The 17,455-nt window shown below is 45.1% G+C and overlaps 1 protein-coding gene across 5 annotated transcripts in view; it reads left to right on the plus strand.

Annotated features, from left to right (window-relative positions):
* The first annotated feature begins 9,879 nt into the window (after positions 1 to 9,879).
* SYNE3 (spectrin repeat containing nuclear envelope family member 3) overlaps positions 9,880 to 17,455 on the plus strand; it is a 982,841-nt gene continuing 975,265 nt past the window's right edge. For 3 of the 5 annotated variants that reach the window (XM_069637674.1, XM_069637672.1, XM_069637675.1), the window contains exon 1: positions 9,880 to 10,013. The gene's annotated coding sequence lies outside the window, so the exon portion shown is untranslated. Of the gene's footprint in view, positions 10,014 to 10,624; positions 10,743 to 17,455 lie in introns of those variants that run through there. The other 2 variants (XM_069637676.1, XM_069637673.1) reach the window with 2 other exon arrangements.

Here is a 17,455-nt window from a genome sequence, read left to right on the forward strand (position 1 = left end):
GAATGCCTTCTGGGAATGTACCCCAAACTTAAACACCTGGCCAAATTAATGGATATTAAGTGCATACTGGCAAAAAGGACAATCGCAATGTCCTGGAAAAAACCTGCAGGACCCCAACAAAAAGTATGCTACAGAGAATTGGAACGTTGGGTACAAGCTGAAACAAAGGCATGGGAAGACAGTGTTGCCAGATCCACGGACGCCTCGAGCTTGACCCTAGCGGCCTGGAAAGAACTCACAGGATCCCTGTTTCACCCCTCGGATGACAAGCCCCCATGAACAAGAACAAACCTATGGAAAACGGATTCCCGACCAATATCACAGAACCCTGAGAGCAACTAGCCACAACTTCACTGGGTCCTTACAAGCTCAAGTCCCCTCTCTCCCCTCCCCCCGGCTTGCCTAACCCCCCCTGAACCGACAGACTGCTCTGTCATGATGGAAGAAGCACTTGGAGACAGTTAAAGTTGAATTGTTAAATTGTTAATGTCTTATTACGAAACGCTTATTATCCTTTAACTATGGACATATTTTATGTCATGCAAATGTAAAAATGATAAATGCCAATAAATAAATTTAAAAATAAATTGATCAGAGGGTCTTCTTTTCCTCTGATTTGGTTGGTTTTGGGAAGGTGGATTTTTAGCCCCCCCTCCCCATTTCTAGGTCCAAAACGGGGGCAACCTTCACCTCCTCCACCTTGGCAGCAGCAGGGGTGTAGATTGTTTTGGGGTTTTTGGTTGGATTTTTGTTTTCTACAGACTTTTGGACCTCCTAGATCCGGGTAGCTTGCTCTATTACCCAGTCCAGGGTCCTGTCATCATGGAAATCCCTTATCAACTGGGTCATGATCTACATTGGGAGTGCATGAAAATAGGTATTTATAAATTTCCTAATATTTGTGCGTACCCGCCTAGTAGTTTGCGCAAATGCCCGCTTTAGCTCGTGAACAAATTCTCTTGGGGCCTGATCCTCTCCACACTGCAGATTGTAGGCCGCTTTGCGGGCCTCCTGGGGGTTTCTGTGTGTGGAGAAGTGCTTCAAGATGGCCGCCTTGTAGGTGGACCACTTTGAATGGTTCTGGTCTTCCAGCCCAGCAAAGAAGCTGGAGTACTCTGGAGAGAACGTACATTTTACAAATTCTATGGAATTCTGGTTGTTTTTAAGGTCAAAATATGTCATTGTCTGTTCATATAGCTCCAGATGCTCCCAGACAGAATATTTGGCATTTTTGTGGTACAAGGTCATGAAACTCCTGATAGCTTTAATCTGTTTAATGGGCTCTTTCACCAGAGCTCTCTTTTACTTGTTAGCCTTCTTTTGCCACTGCACCTGAGTCCATTCGCCCTGAGACTCAGAGCTACTGCTATTTGATGTCCCCTTGTTATCCTTTAGGCGCTCCCTAATTCTTTGAGCTTGTGAGTTTCTCCCAGAATGATGGGGCCTAGTCTCATCTCTCCTGTTGTGCTCTGGGCTCTCTGATCTGGGTCACTTCCCTTGCACTCCCTCTTTCACACAGGAGAGTAGTCTTCTGACTCCTTCCTGCTTCAAGGGTTGGTGGAGAACCCCACTCCCTTCCCTGATTGGATGGAGATTTACAGAATACTCTTTTGGGCCTCAATTCAGACTCCTTTTTCTCTGCAAAGCAAATTAAGTGGTTCTTTTGTAGGGAATGTTTCTGCAGGTCCAGCTCCCTGATTTTCTCCTCATAGGTGCGTTCCTGGTCAGATCCATCAGCCATGACATTTTTGAATCTGAACAGGGATGCTCGCCCATCAGTCTCTGGTGGACGCTGACCTGCCAGCTCAATCATGCTAGGCCTATTTAAGTTTAGCTGCCTCATGGTTTCTGGTTCATGTGAACCTGTGGACACAAAGTCAGCAGTGCCTTGTGCATACAAGGTGGTAAATGGGTTTGAGACCCTTGGTACAGAGTGCATCACACTGTGATCAGGGATTGCCCTGCCACTGTCTACTTGTTCGGGGTCCCTCAAGTTTTGATTCAACCAGCATACTCTTTTTCAAACTTCCCAAGTTTCTACTTCTCAGCCCCTACCTCTTGATAGTAGGAAAAGGCCTGCGCCTTTTGCTCTGCTATCAGGGATTGACTTGCCTCTATTACCTTCCCTTGGGCTGCTACCTGGCTCTGGAGTACCCTGTTCTCATTACAGAGAGACTCATTTCTTTTCTTGGCCTCTTGTATTGCTTAGGAACACTCAGACTATTTGCGTTGCAGGAGATGAATCTCCTGTCTCTGCACATTTTTGTCCTGGGTGATCTCTTCTAGATCACCTTCAACTTGTCTTGTGTGCCCCATTAAGTTTTCATATTCACTTTTTAGGTCAGTCAGTTCCTGAAGGTCTGACTCTCTTTTCTGTAGGTCTGTTTTTTATTTGCACACTTCCTGGTATAGGGCATCTTTTTCCTGATACAGGGTGCCAACCTGTTCAGTCAGTTAATCTCTTTGTTGTTTAATAGCGCCTAACTTCTGGCGTTCCTGGTCAAATTCTGTTTGGGAATGAAGTTCCTTAATGATTAATGTATTACTCTCCTCTTCCCCAGAGAGTCAACCTTTTCCTGACACTCTGCTTTTAACGTAGCTAATTTGGCCTCTTGCTCTAAATTGTTTTGTCGTTGTACAGCCACCTCCTCTTTTAACTGTTTGATGTGGTTTTCAAATTCTGCCCCAGAATTTTGGCTCTTTTGCAATGTTTCTTCTACCTGTTTTAATTCACTCTGGGTTTGGTTTAAGAGCGCAGACTGGTTTTGCGAAAGGGTTATACTTTCTTGGTATTTTTCCTCCATAACCACTATGTGGAGGTAAATGTAGGCACTGAGTCAGACCATTTTAAGGTGCTCCTCTTTAATATTTAGAGTCATATACAACTCAGTCAAGGCTTGATGTAACAGGCTACTGTCCTGCCACACATCCATGTTCATGGAGCTGACCTGTTGCATCATGCTGGATAGCCAGGCTTCCTGCTCCTGCTCCGCCCATTCCCCTCTAATGAACAGTTTGGACAGAAGGTGCTGCCTAGTTATATTAATCTCTACGCTGCTCATTATGAAGGGTGGTCTTTCTTTATTTAATTATCTATGCAAGGGCAAATCTGTACTCTGCTTTTGTCTATTTTAGGGTTAAGTTTACTTTATTTTTACTCACAGGCCTGATACCTAGGTTATATGTTTGGGCTGGCACTTTTACAGTGTAACACAGTTTTCTAACCACCAAAAGTATCGCTTCCTTTGCTGAGCTAGCCTGCTGTGTTAAACTATCATGGGTGGAAACACTTACTTCAATCACGGCACGAGCCCCCACTGTGTAACAGATTTTATGACATGGCATACTCCAGCCAGGGACTTCTTCCACTGACACTGAAGGTGGCGCACAATAAAAATGTTCTTTTTAATTTATATTTGATTCCTGGATTCTTGGCTTGAGTAGGTCCCAACCTATCTCACACCCACCTTGAGAAACACACTGTGTTGCAACGGACCATGGACCAGCCCGGTGTGTAACAATTAAATATTTATTTATTTTTAGAATTTAATGAAAAATCTGAGCAAAACATAATTTAGGGCAGTAGCCACCATGGTGTTGCAATACAAATGCAAAAACGTAGAACACAGTTAATTCAACTTCTAACATAAGATCATACACCTTTAATAGGCATGGAAACAAAGTCACTTTTCTTCACAATCACAGATGGCACCTAGGTTACGCACTCCCCCTACAACACTTCCCCCAAACACCTGCTGACTAATTCTTTGTGGATGGAAAGCAGTGGCAAAGAGTCAGAAAGAAGAGGGAAAATCAGATTTAAGATTTAGCCCACTACCCCAGAATGGGAGGCCAGAAATGAAAATGAAAACCATCAAAATGAGCAAAATGGCACACTCAGATTTTACTGGTTACTTATAGATCAGTTTACACTTGCGGTAGGATAGCTAGGACAGAAATGTGTGTGGCTGCACTGAAGAGACAAGGAAGCTTACAGGCTACTGAGCAGGGCACCAAAGCAACGTGAACACAGGTGAGGAAATTGATTTTGGAAGGAAAACAATGCATAGGAAAACACACGTGGCAGAATTGCAATTTCTTATTTTACACCGGCTTTAAAATGACAAACAGCTAAGAAAAGAGGCTTAGCAGTCAAAATTAGAAATGTTTTTTTGGGATGGGAAACAAAGGCCCAGAACAGATAGGATACTGAGGGGAAGGCATGACTCTTTATAGGATGATGGTATGGGTTTTTCTATGGAAAATGCATATCTGATTTTTAAAGAAAAGCAAAATACACTGACAAATTGGGTTTTGCTAGCACAATGACTGGTTCTACTGAGGCTATATTTTAAGGACTATAATTATTTAAAGAAAGGCACTTGACATGAGGTGGTTGAGTTTGCATTGCAACCAGCTCACTGTGAATCTCTGAATAGGGGAATTAATTGATTATTTCAAATGATAATAGGGACTTAAACAGATAACTGAAATAACTATAAAAAGGAATACGCTAACAGATATGAACTAACACAGATTCTTCTAAGGAAAGGGTGAACAGAGGATACTGGCAATTTGGGATATGAGTGGGGTTTTAACGGGATTTGAATAGGATTTGAATAGGATGCAAGGGTAAAAGAGTGGGATATACAGTTTTTGGGTACTGGGTGATAGGATACTTCCAAGGCAAGCATGAGTTTGGTAATTTGGACGTCCAGCAAGGTCTCTGGACAGCGGGGCCAAGGATCTGGTCACTGGGAAGCGAGGTCAAGAGATCTGGTCACTGAGACAGCTAGGCTCTCTGGAATGGGAACAGCTGGGCAAGCTCTGGTCACTGGGAATAGCTGGATGGGTCAGCTGGGCAATGTCTGGTCACTGGACTCTCCTAAAGGGGATCCGCTGCCTTTCCTCCTTTCTCCATGTATTATTGGGTATGGCTGGAGCTGGATGGGTGGTCCTGCCTGGATCTGGATGGTCATGCCTGGATGCAATCAGCTGCCTCTTGTTCTGGTTTTTGAGTCTTTGAATCTGGAATCTTGAATATCCCTTGTATCTCCCTGTCTCCCCCTTATATAGCCAGATTGACATAATAGAATTTTACAATCTGGGGGGGAAGTACTCTGGAATTACCCATCTACTGGGATAGGCCAGGCTACTGGTGTCCCCTCCTCCCTCCGGGCTGATTGGTTCAGGGGAAGTGACATAATTTTATGTGTATGCATTTTATGACTCCCTTTGTCTCCCAAGCCTATTTTTTTTTTAAATGAGTTATGGAGCGAAACTTCAAATCTATACTAGTCAGCATCATAAAAGGCAGATATTCAGATATGCAGATCCTATATTTCACAAGGAATCAGCCAGTCCGAATGCCAATTCTGTGTGATGTTGCATCGCCCTTTGGCACGATTCGTCCATTTCCAGGAGAAACATAATATTTAAAATTCTGCAAATTGCTACCCATATGCCCAGTACTATTTTGCATATTCACCCAGAAATGCATTTTTCCTGCCATTCCAGTCCATCATGTGCCAGAAAGATGCACATAGTGTCAATGTACTTGTTTAAAAATCACATGAAAATTGTCATAATATCACATCGCTGCTGATTCAGATTGCGGGGGAAAATGTCTTAAAGTATAAATGTCCTTGATTGTCAGTGAGGTGGATTTACCAAAGATGTGGGTGGTGCTGCCACCCCAACAACCAAATTGACTTACCGTGGGTCAGCCTAAACACAGGGTTTCCATGACACCCTTTGAAGCCAGGCAGTTGGGCTGGGGACGGGTGTCAAAGGAAATCACACCTCTTGGTGAAAATGATGGTTCCCCTTGGGTCCTTTGTTCTGTTTGGTAGTGATGCTGGCCAGTCTGACGAGGCTGCGAACTCCCACACTTTGGCCCTTTCATTTGCCTATGGGGGATGATTCACTTGTGGAGGCAATTCTTTTCCCATGGAAGGCAGAGCACCTTTAAAGTATGTGCCTGGGCCAACCTGTTCTGCTGGTTTCCAAGTTTTTTTTGTTCTATCTTTCAACAGAAAACAAGTCTTATTGGGAATAAATATAATGTACATTTTAGATTGCCATGTCACTGTAAACCCCCCACATACACAATACTGTTTCTATGCGAGCAACACTGCAATTTGTCATTTTACTATTAAACAACATTTACCTGATTTTAAGAAGAGCAAATTCACACGTGTGTTTATGTTATGCTCACCTGGTATCCACGGGGGCGTCACACGATACTGGATGGAGGTCTAAGTGCTATCCCGTGCCCCTCTCTGCTTGGTTATGTGCCAGACCTTGGGTAGCGCCTATAACAGGAGAATGGAGGGTTAAGATACTGGTTCTGTGATGGGTGGACTCCCACCTCCCTCTGGTCCAAATCCCCTTCCTTGGGGTTATTGCTCTCCTTAGGTTTTTGTGCGTTGAACTCTCTGTCCTGCGTCTCCGTCCCGGGGCGCTTGGTTGGTGTGGCCGTTCCATGGACCTAGTTGCTTCACTGGTCAGTGTGCCCTTATGTCGGGTCCAGACCGGCTGTGACTCCAACTCTGCTTGCTGTCTTCCAGGTGATTTATAATGTCTTTTCCGTCTTTATTCTGTCTCTTTCTTTCCCTCTGTTTTCTCTGTCTTCTCGACGTCTTGCTCCACTACACTGTTCCCTAACAATGTCTCTTTTTGTTTTCACAGGGGTGGTTGCGTTCTCGGAATTGCTGCGCCGATGGCGAAGACCACGGTGAGTTATTGATGCGCGGAGCGCTGCGCTGTTTATTGGTGTTAATTGCTGACCTGTGTTCTCTTCCCTTCTTTGTACAGGTTGCAGTGATGTTCCGGAGTGATGAGCGATCGAAGCTCTGCTTTCCCATGTTAAGTGCTTTGTTAATGCTGACCTTGTTCCTTCTCCCTTGAAGGTTGCAGTGAAACCCGGAGATGGGCGAGGTAAGAGAAGCGCAGGGTGCTGCCAGGACTCGCTGCTTGCCCAGGTAAGAATTGGTATTAATGCTGTTCTTGTTTCTTTACCATTGCAGGTTGTGGCGAACTCCGGAGATGGGCGAGGTAAGCGAAGCGCAGGATAGATTCAAGACCGGTTACTTCACAGGTAAGTGTTCTTGCTCGCTAATGCTGTTCTTGTTCTTCCAGGTTATTAATGGAATCCAGATCTATTGCTTCAGGATCGGGCCGCCGCAGATGCAGATGAGCAGGAGCTGGACACGGTGAGAGTTACGCTGCAGGAGTGCAGAATAACACAAAGCGTGTTCTACTGTTTGAGTGTGGTTTAAATAGCCCAGGTAAATTAGTCCCAGGCCAAGTAGTTCCAGGCCCACCCACACCTAAAACACTAGACCGCATGGCTTGGTTCTAGAGAACTGAGCTGTGTAATAGGCCTCCATGTTGGATTAAGGTCCAAAACTGGTATTGCTTTATTCCTGATAATGAGCCTGGCGCCAAATGCGCCAGGACTGACTCCATGTATGTTTCTGATGGAATTTTAAGGCCCTTGGGGCCAGTGTGAAGGGCTTTAGCCCCACTGCTGCCATGGGGCTGTTAGACCTGAGGGGGGTCAGAGGCATGGATCATGACAGTTTATTTCAGTTCATTTACCAATGCGGTTTTTGTAGCACAAAGTTCCTTATTAATTGACCTTCTGGAGTGCTTTTACAGATATGGTCAGTTTCGGGACACAGAGAGATAGACTGCCAAGCATTTCTTGGAAATTGACATGAGAAAAAGAAACACTGCGTTATTTCTTTCATTTACAGCAGTTTGTATGCAATGGTTTATAGTAAAAGAAAACACAAGCCGTGTTTAAATGGAAAACCGAATTATTTTCCTTTCAAGTAATTTCCCAGTACATCAGCTGTTCTGGAAATGTATTGCCTCACATCTTGGTACTCAGCAGAGGTATAACATGCCAGGGTGGGTTTCCATGAAGGGCACAAATTTGTGATGTTTTGAAATGAACTCATGAGCAAATTGCAAAGCCGTCTTGGATGTCAGGTGTGCAGCTTTAGTATTCAGAAAACAGAACAGCAAATATGGTGCTGTTCTGCATGCAGGTTATTTTCAGATGATTTCAAATGGAGGTAAACAATGCAGAGCACTTCTTTTGGTGGCATTCTTGTGTTTAGTGCTTGCCACATATTTGCGCCAAAGAAAAAAAAGCACTGCTGTTTTTCCACATTATTTCCATGCGGTTTTTTCTTTGAAGGGATTTCTGCAAGGGCCTTAGATGTACCCCACAAATCACAATAACATAACATGAAGAGAGTCACTGATTAGTTGTTTAAAATGACAGGTTTCGGGATCACATAGCAAACAGTGTGTTGCTGTTATACAGGGTTTATCAGCCTCGGCATTGACATACCGAACAATGACAACGTGTTTATAATAAACAACAAGAGCAGTGATGAACAAATTATGGTCAATGCTGAAAATGAGCCTGGAGGTTGGCAAATTAGTATAAAAGGGCATTTACTAGGGAAGTGAAGAAGACACAGTCACAACATGCATCTCGCATCTGGGAATTTACTCCCAAGCCTTTACATTACAGTTGGATTTGTTGCATATCATATTCCTAACTGTAATTCGGTTGCAGCGCTGTATATTCATGCTGAGACATGTCTGCTATTGTAGTCATGCAAGAAAGTTTCGATAAGTAATGCTTGGTGGCCGCGCTTCTGCCCTTGGGATTGTGGGGTTACAATTTTGGCTTGCTGCTGTACTGGTCCAGGGGTCGAACCCTGGTTGATATGCAGTGGGCCCTGGGTTTGCAATTTTAATTTCTGTGCTGCTGTCCCTCTGGGTTGAAGTGCTGTTGTTCCCATTGTTATTGCTGTGCTGGCACTGGGGTTACTACGCTGATGGCTCAGTGGTGACGATGGCTCAGAGGTTACTGAACTGCTGGCTCTGGGGTTGCTGTACTGACGACACTGGGGTTGCAACTTTGGTTGCTGCGCTGCTGGCCCTGGTGTTGCAACTATGGTTGCTGCTCAGCAGCTTCTGTGGGCTGCTGGTCCCTAGGATGCTGTGTTTCTGGTCCCTAGGGTCAGGGCCCGTGCAGTTTAGGTCCACATCAGCCTGCCTGCCACGCCAGCTCGGTGGAGTCTTTCAAGGTCTCCCCCGAGCTAGCGTGGTGGATCAAGGCACGACAGGCCTCGTATTGTAATGAAATGCACCCTGCTCGCTAGCAGGAGCGTGGGGTGCTTTTTATTGCAATAGGTCGCTGATGCTAAACCAGAACGGGGCAGTCTTTGAAAAGCTACCCTCTGCGGGTTTGACAGCCGCGCCCTATTGAGGTGATTAACTCCCAGCTCCTGCACAGAGTTAAGCACTTAATTAAACAGAGCACCGCTGCTCGTTTTGCAGTGGAACTCTATTTAGCAGAGCAATTAAAAATGTGTTGTGCCCTTGCCTCCACTGGCAAGGGTGGTGGGGGGGTCCACATTTTGTTGAGTCGCCCCAGGCGCTGCCAAAGCCAAGGCCATTCCTGGCTGTGGGGTTGCTATGGAGCTAGCCCTGCAGTTGCTGTACTTGGAGTTACTTTACAGCTGCCCCTTGGGTGTCTGAGTGTCTGCTTCTTTGGCCGCTGGTCGGTCCTGTGCTGTTGCTGCCCTGTTGCTTAGTCCTCGGGTGGCTGCGCACTGTTCAGTGGTGATGGAATTGCAATCTGCTGCTCGTCGAGTTGCTACACTGTTTTGAGTTGTGAGCATCATTTGGAAGGCTTCAAGTCCTGTGAATGAACGCCTGAGCACCTGTCTGAAAAGAATGAGGTTCGCCGCGTGTGGGGTTGCCTCGCGCTGCCTGAATTCTATTGCTTTAGCCTGGGCTTCGGTGTAGCCCTGCCTCCTCTTTATGACAGAGGGCGGGACTAGCATGGGTGGGATCTGGGATGGAGGAGGAGTGACGGTGTTCCCTGTCAGTGGAGGATAGAGGGATCCGAACACAGGGAGCACGCAGCCACCGTTGTTTACCGGGTTGGAATGTGAGAAAATCCATCAGAGAGAGATAGCCGGGTAGGTGCTGCGTGTGCAATCTTTGCTGTAGGCTAAAAGCTCAGGAGGAGGAACCTCCTGTCACCCATCACTGTCGGCGCATGTGCTCTGATGGATTAAGTGCTTAGGGGGCGCAAGCGGTGTCCAGACAGCGCAGGGGTCTCAGTGCCGGCTCGTATAGGGAGGCGGAGGGGTGCCCTAAAGTGCTCCCTCAGTTATTACATGTGCGATTTACCAGTAGAATTAGTGTCCAGTGGGTTCCTAGATAATGCGCGAGGTGGTAAGATAACGCAAACAGCGATTCGCAACTTGAGTGGTTGATCAGGGAATGCAGAAGGCGTGTTGCTGCGAAGGGGGCGCTGGGTGAATATTATCATCACATGCAAGGAATTAGCTTATAGACGGGTTGCTCTGTTGGCTCATTGCGTGCTCCTGTCTGCGCGGTTTCTTCTTTGCTGAGCTGCGTAGGTATATTTGGCTGGTCCCGCTTGCCGGAGGATGAAGCAGAGCTGCCCTTGACCTGCGTTACTTGCCAATACTAGTTCTTCTGCGTGCACAGTTAGTATCAGAGGGGCGTGGCTAACTAGCACATGGTATGCGTACTATAGAAGAGGTGCTTGCTTATTATTGGCAGTGCTCGGCTAGTACCGCAGTGATCGGGTAATGTAACGGCTGCCAGGGGATATTCTGGCTGCGGGTTCCCGGGTGCCCGACTCGTGTAGGAAGACGCACTTATACAGTAGTGCATTGGTGAGTACAGGGTGTGCTTGTTCGAATACCAAGGGAGATGATCCGGCTACTATATGTCATGCTTGCCCGGGGTTGGCCAGTCATTAAAAGGTGCCCCTGTGGGGGCAGATGGTGATTAGTCGAGGGGGTGTTCAGTCCTTGAAGGGCGCAGTGTCTGTTTGGGGTATAGTACAGATAATTATAATTATGTGTTATTTATATAGCGCCTTAATCCAACGCGCCTTCATATTTAGATACAATATCACCCAACCGAAATTGGTCCTCGGAAGGATGAAAGGCTGAATTGGCCTTGCCGGGATTGGAACCTGCGACCTGCAGATCACGCTCAGATTGCTGCAGCGAGCGTTCAACCCGCTGAGCTATACAGCAATATCAGCCTGCACGGGATACCTCAGAGTCACTGAGGTGGGCGGGCAGGCGAACGAATGCAGCCCGAGGGGGGCAGAGGTGGCAGGTTCAGTAGGTGGCTGTGCTTCTGAGGATGGGGAGGGGGGTACACGATGGGGGTTGCTATGTCAGAATGGAGGTTGTTTCCTCCAGGCGAGAAGGGGGGCGTGCCTGAGTAAACCATTAGTCAAATGTTTCTTTTCTAATGTGTTTGCACGTTATAGGTCTTTTGTAAGCTCGCAATAAGGGAGGTCGAGAACAGCTCTCTGTGGCTGATGAGGGGAAACGGAAACGGGGGGGGGGGGGGCGGAAAATGAATACGACCTGCTCTGAGCGACTGTTCAACGGGAAATAAGCGGCACGCGTAGTCCTAAACATGAGCACTTTACACGAGGCTGACGACTTTCAGAAGAGAAGCATCACTAGAGCTAAAGACATAGGGCATAGAGAGGGGCCGCAGGGAGCATTTACAGAAATGCTATCCCAAAACACGTTTGGCATAACGGCGTATAACGGCACATAGGAGCAACCCCCTCCTCGCCAGCGGTCGGCAGCACCAACAGGAGTAGTGGAGCTATGTTGCCTGCCGACCTGCCCCCTCCCCACAAACCCCATCCCCACGCCTCCTCCCATGCATAATCCAAACACACCTGCTGTCTAAGCGAATGTTCAGTTCACTTTTATTTTAAAAACAACCATTCCGGAAGGGTTGATTTGTAAAGTAAAATAAAGGAACACTAAAACATTTTGGGAAAAAAGGAGAGGAGCACCGCTCCTGTCCACTTCAACCACTGGTCGTCGCCCAGTCCAAGAAAAGCCAATTCATGAATACATTAAAAACGAATCGGATAGAAATATAAGAGTCGTGGCTCTGATAAAGCAAGTGTAAAACCTGAGACTGTGCAGTGTGAACTGAACAGATAGACACTGGGCGACCTGGGGAGGAGGTCGTGGCATCCGCCCTCATCTACCCGAGCAGGACGACATCATCCACAGAAGGGAGGCCGCGTCTCTTTCTATTGTCCAGCAATAGACTTGGAATTGATGCTTACAAAGCAATAGGCCATTCGTGTACAGATTAAACAAAATGGAGCCCAGGCAGCGCTCCATTCACCTGTTGAATTAGTCTGTTTCATGTTTATTTTTACACTGCATTTCGACTGGGAGTACATTTACTTAATTATTGTATGTCTTCCCAAAAATGCCATTGACAGGGAATTTTGGGGATATCCCTGGATCTCAGACCTAGTTCAATGCATTTTGGAAGTCCAAAAAAAGGCAAATAATATAGCCTCTTAGGTTGGTTAAGGGTTATTATCCCAAGCGACAGGGACCCCTCTCAAGTCTCAAGATCTATAAGGCTATTAGGACATAGTGGTAATAGCAACACACGTTTTTGTGTTTTCACGCTGAAGTAAAAACGTTACTTTAATAGTGAGGAAAGTAATAGACAAACAAACAAATGTGTTTGTATTTTGTAGTATTTAAATAAGGTCTTCATAAGTTAAAATTGAAAACTTTGTTATGCAGCAGTATGTTTAACACGAGCATGCATCAGGTGTCATGTTAAATTAAATGATTTCTCTATGGAAACGTGGAAGCATGTTCACATGTTTAGCTTTCTTTTAGTTGTTACAGCAGCAAAAAAAGATTCTCCCAGTAAGGAAGTGACTTTGTTGAAAAAAATCTTGCCTGGAAATTGCATTGTTGTTTTCCTGTTTGCTTTTGAACACATAATGGTCATAATGCCGTGAATATCAGTAGTTATTGGCTGCACCCTGAACATTCTGATTGGCTGAAAGGAAGTCAATAATGATCTCCATGTGCTAATGTCCTTTGTGAGTTTTGTGGTTGTACTTGTCTGTGTGTGTGTGTTGTATGCAGCATCTGTTCAGTACTTATGGAGAATTGATGCCACGGAACAGCTTTTCTATTGTGTACACCACACATGGGCCTCGATTGTTATTGGGGTGCAATGATCACTTTTGTATACTGAGGTGATCATGTCTTCAATCCTTCCTGTGGGGAAGTGGTCAATGGAGAGGATGTTGGGGTTGAGTAGTTCTTAAGACGTCTTGTAGCTTTGCTGTGCTCAAGTTTATCATCTCACCTCATATGCTGTCTTTGCTGCTAGATTATCCAGATTTGAACTTTTGTAGATGATTTTTGTACTCTTTTTGTGTTATTTCTGTGTCAAGTGGTGTCTGGGCCTTTATGAGATGTCTTGTCCATGGCGGTTCTTTGTTCTGAGGCTGGTTGTCTTCTTGTTATTCTTCTAAATAGGTCCTGGAAGTGCCCTTCCCATATTTCCAACTTTTTGGGTCTAATTCCTTTGACTTTTTTCCATTAACGCTACTCCATTTCTCTCCAAAGCAGTGTATTCTTAGTGATTTCTCTATTTCTGAAAGTGATTTCATTTTATGTTTTCCTCTTGAAATCTGCTTACGATGTGTTATGATATTTTTTTCCTCAACCTTTTGTATTCGGGCTCCCATTGTTTCTGGATTAGTGGACCATTATTATGCAGGATTTTGCAATTTGTGTTGAATCCGTTCTGTTGGGGTGTGCGTCTTTTTGTGGTTGTTCGACTTTAGTGATTTTTTCTGCTGCTTTTTTAATACGTTTATTTTTTGACACTCTGGCCAGCTACTTCTTCATCAAGGCTGCACATTTTATGTAGGAAGCTGTCTATTAGTGCCCCTACTGCACTGCTGTGGGGGTGTGTCCTCTAATGTGGCCTACCATGTTTGTGTCCATTTAGATTTCAAGGGGAGTTTGTGGACTATTTGTTATGGGTTGCTGTCCATCACGTCTGATTCTTTTCTACATAAAACAGTTCGTTTGTGGTCGGATAGATATGTCTGGGGTCTAACTGTGAATGCGATTATCCTATGTTTCTGTAGGCCAGTTAGAACACAGTCTTATGATACTGCTACCAAGTGCTCCACTGAATGTGAATTGTGACAGAGTCCACTGAACAGATTTTGAAGTGTTTCCTCTGATATTGTATTAATGGGCAGTGAACCAGCTTGTGTTGAACCTTACCTTCCTTACCCCTTCAACTTCCCGTTTCTTACCCCGCGAGGATGATCTGCCTTCCTAAAGCTAACCATGGACGTTTTAAGGAATTTTCCATCAATCTCCGATTGGGAATGATCCCCTCCCTCCTCTGTCTCTACCTGCACTCTCTGCCTTCTAGATGCAGCTGGGGTCAGTCAGTAAATATATGATCCAGGAGGTTGCCCTGATGTGGACTTTCTTAGCTCCCTTCACTCCCTTGTCCCACATCCACGTGGAGCCGAACTGTTGTGGGTTTCATCTAGCGGCATAAAGGATTGTCCTCACTGGGAGATGGCACTTCTGGTACGGGCCGCACAATTGAGGACCTTCCAGAGGCGCATGCCACATCATCTGACCCATTGTGTTCCTGCAAAATAAACACACAAGGCCAGAGAGGCCGATCTCATCCTGAAGCAGCCCACTGGATCCGCACTCCACGCTGCAAGGGAAGAGCTGAAGACGTCGAAGCGACAGCAGTCGTGAACCCATTCAATGCAAAGATGGAACACGTGTCGCTGATGATGGATGGCGTGGAAGGATACAGAAAATCTGGCCTTTCCCAGGGACTTTTTCAAACTTCACCCAAAGGTCAATTTCAGTGCTAAGTACCCAACCACGTTAAATTGGATGACCAGCTGGGAGAACAGATTGGCCAATCAAACTTTATACTGGATGAAGCCACACCAGCATGGTTAAGAAAATTCCCAGTGTGCCGAAGAGAACTTCTTCAGCAATAATGTGCAACATATGGGTGGGAGCTTATTCAAAATATGCAGCATATGATTTCCTTTTGAATTTCTTAAGCTAGTATTTACCTCCCTTCGCGAAGGAGCTGATATTGCGGCCTCCTTGAGATTATGAAACAAGTTCAATATATCGCGGATGTAAATTTCGATACATAGTGTGGCGCAGCCTAAAGGGGAAATTCCTTCATCGCAGCAAGCAGACACCTCTGATTGCATAACTGCACAACAGAAGCATCTAGGAAGACACCAGTGATAAGATTGCCAGTTCTAGGTCCATACTCCTCGAGTGAAAGAGGACCTTCATTCACTTCGACACCAGCAATACAGACGGTACTCTTTACTAGTAACTTTCCCATCAGTCCAGGCTCGTTTCAAAGGTGAGGAAGAAGTTGTTCAAGCTGTGGCCAAGTCACTGGTCCCCTACTCCTGTGAACCGATGCTGCACGAAAGCCCTGAATATCCAGACTTAAATTCCCTGGGTGGGGTCTTTTGCTGCACTTCCCTACTGGATGGGCGGATATCTCCAATTTGAGGGCACAGGATGTGGTCGGAAGTGGATATTGCATAGAGTTTTGACAACTCCCTCTTGTTTCACAGAAAGTGGTTTCTCCTGTACCAAAAGCTACATCGAAGAGGGCACCCCTTCTGTCTGGTGAAGAACATCGTCTCCAAAAACGAGGCCATCGTGCAACAAGTTCCTGCATGGGTTCATCAGGAAGGATTCATTTTTTAATCTGAATGCCGGTGAGGAAATCTTTGTGAGAGTATAGGCCGGCCCTCGAGCTCAAGAGACTGAACAAACTAATCTTTCATCATCCTTTCTGCATGGAAACCCTGCAGAGTATTATTCTCTCACTCCAACCAGGGAACTGGCTGAAATCGATACATTTGGAGCGTTCTTACTGTCATTTGCCCTTTCACGCACCCCATCAGAAATGCCACTGATTAATTGTGCGTGGAGTCTTCTATTTCTTTCAAGTTGTCCCTTCTGGTCCTGCGTCACTCCCCGGAGTGTGACTCCTGCATACAGAAGGCATCTCAGTACCTAGGCAATGGCCTCACTGTGCCTCTATGTGAAGGGTTCTTTTATAACAAGAGAGTCCCTACTGCTGTAAACACAATTTGCATGAATTCTGATCATAAATTCTTTCTAAAGGTGTACCGGAATCGGTATCGCACATTTTTTTTAAAAAGGTTCTCTGAAAACAATGAGGGCAAGTTTGTAAAAAATATGTGTGTTTATTTCAGAAAGAGAAATTTAAATAGACTAAGTGTAAAGGGTTTATCAACAATGAAAAACATAAAACAAAAAACAACAAATAGCTGCAAATACAAATGGTTTCATAGTTTAGACATGTTAGTCAAGCAAAAAGACAAAAAAATCACAAAAGTTCAATTTTCAATTCGTTTTAGTATTAGAGAGAGAGCAAGCAAAAAGTTCAGTTATCAATTAAGTTGCAAAAGAGGGAATACTCGTGGAAACTAGATACATGGACTGCAAATAGTGAAAACATCTCCTAATTATAAGCCAACAAAATTAGGTAGTTGGAATTTTCTTTACTAAAAATAGTGAAGTCCAAATTAGCTCTGTTTCCCGTATTCCAATGACAGGTCTGCCTACGTGTGTGTGTCACAAAAATACTGGACTAAAGAAAGTTCAAGTAGACATCACCAAACAACGTTTCGGCAAAAGTGCCACCTGTCTGGCCATAGGTTCATAACATAGTTGAAGATTGCCTTCCTCATGCAACCTGAGGTGACAACACAGCGGTTGTTGCCCTCGTACAGTTTCAAGTGATCACTGGGCTCAAAATCTTCCCGGTCACCGCACCTGAGACCAGCCATTTTAGATGGCACACCACTGACCTCATTGAGCTATCCGCATGCCACTGTGCTCGATCAACTGCTTTGGATACTCCATTTGAGTGCTTTCTCCAATGTGACCTCAACTTTGATGCAGTCTCCCTGTGGGTTTACCCTGGTTGCACTCCTCCAGGCGTCCATCTCTGGGCTCTCGAACCCTCCATTCGCCTGGTCCAATTTACCCACAGTCTACCCACTAGTGTCAAGTTTTTGTGAGGTATCTCGCCCTGAGGAAGGCAATCTTCAACTATGTTATGAACCTATGGCCAGACAGGTGGCACTTTTGCCGGAACGTTGTTTGGTGATGTCTACTTGAACTTTCTTTAGTCCAGTATTTTTGTGACACACACACGTAGGAAGACCTGTCATTGGAATACGGGAAACAGAGCTAATTTGGACTTCACTATTTTTAGTAAAGAAAATTCCAACTACCTAATTTTGTTGGCTTATAATTAGGACATTTTTTCACTATTTGCAGTCCATGTATCTAGTTTCCACGAGTATTCCCTCTTTTGCAACTTAATTGATAACTGAACTTTTTGTTTGCTCTCTCTCTAATACTAAAACGAATTGAAAATTGAACTTTTGTGATTTTTTGTCTTTTTGCTTGACTAACATGTCTAAACTATGAAACCATTTGTATTTGCAGCTATTTGT

This window comes from Ambystoma mexicanum, chromosome 14 (genome assembly GCF_040938575.1).
Source record: "Ambystoma mexicanum isolate Mex_15411 chromosome 14, UKY_AmexF1_1, whole genome shotgun sequence".
NCBI classification, from domain to species: Eukaryota; Metazoa; Chordata; class Amphibia; order Caudata; family Ambystomatidae; genus Ambystoma; species Ambystoma mexicanum.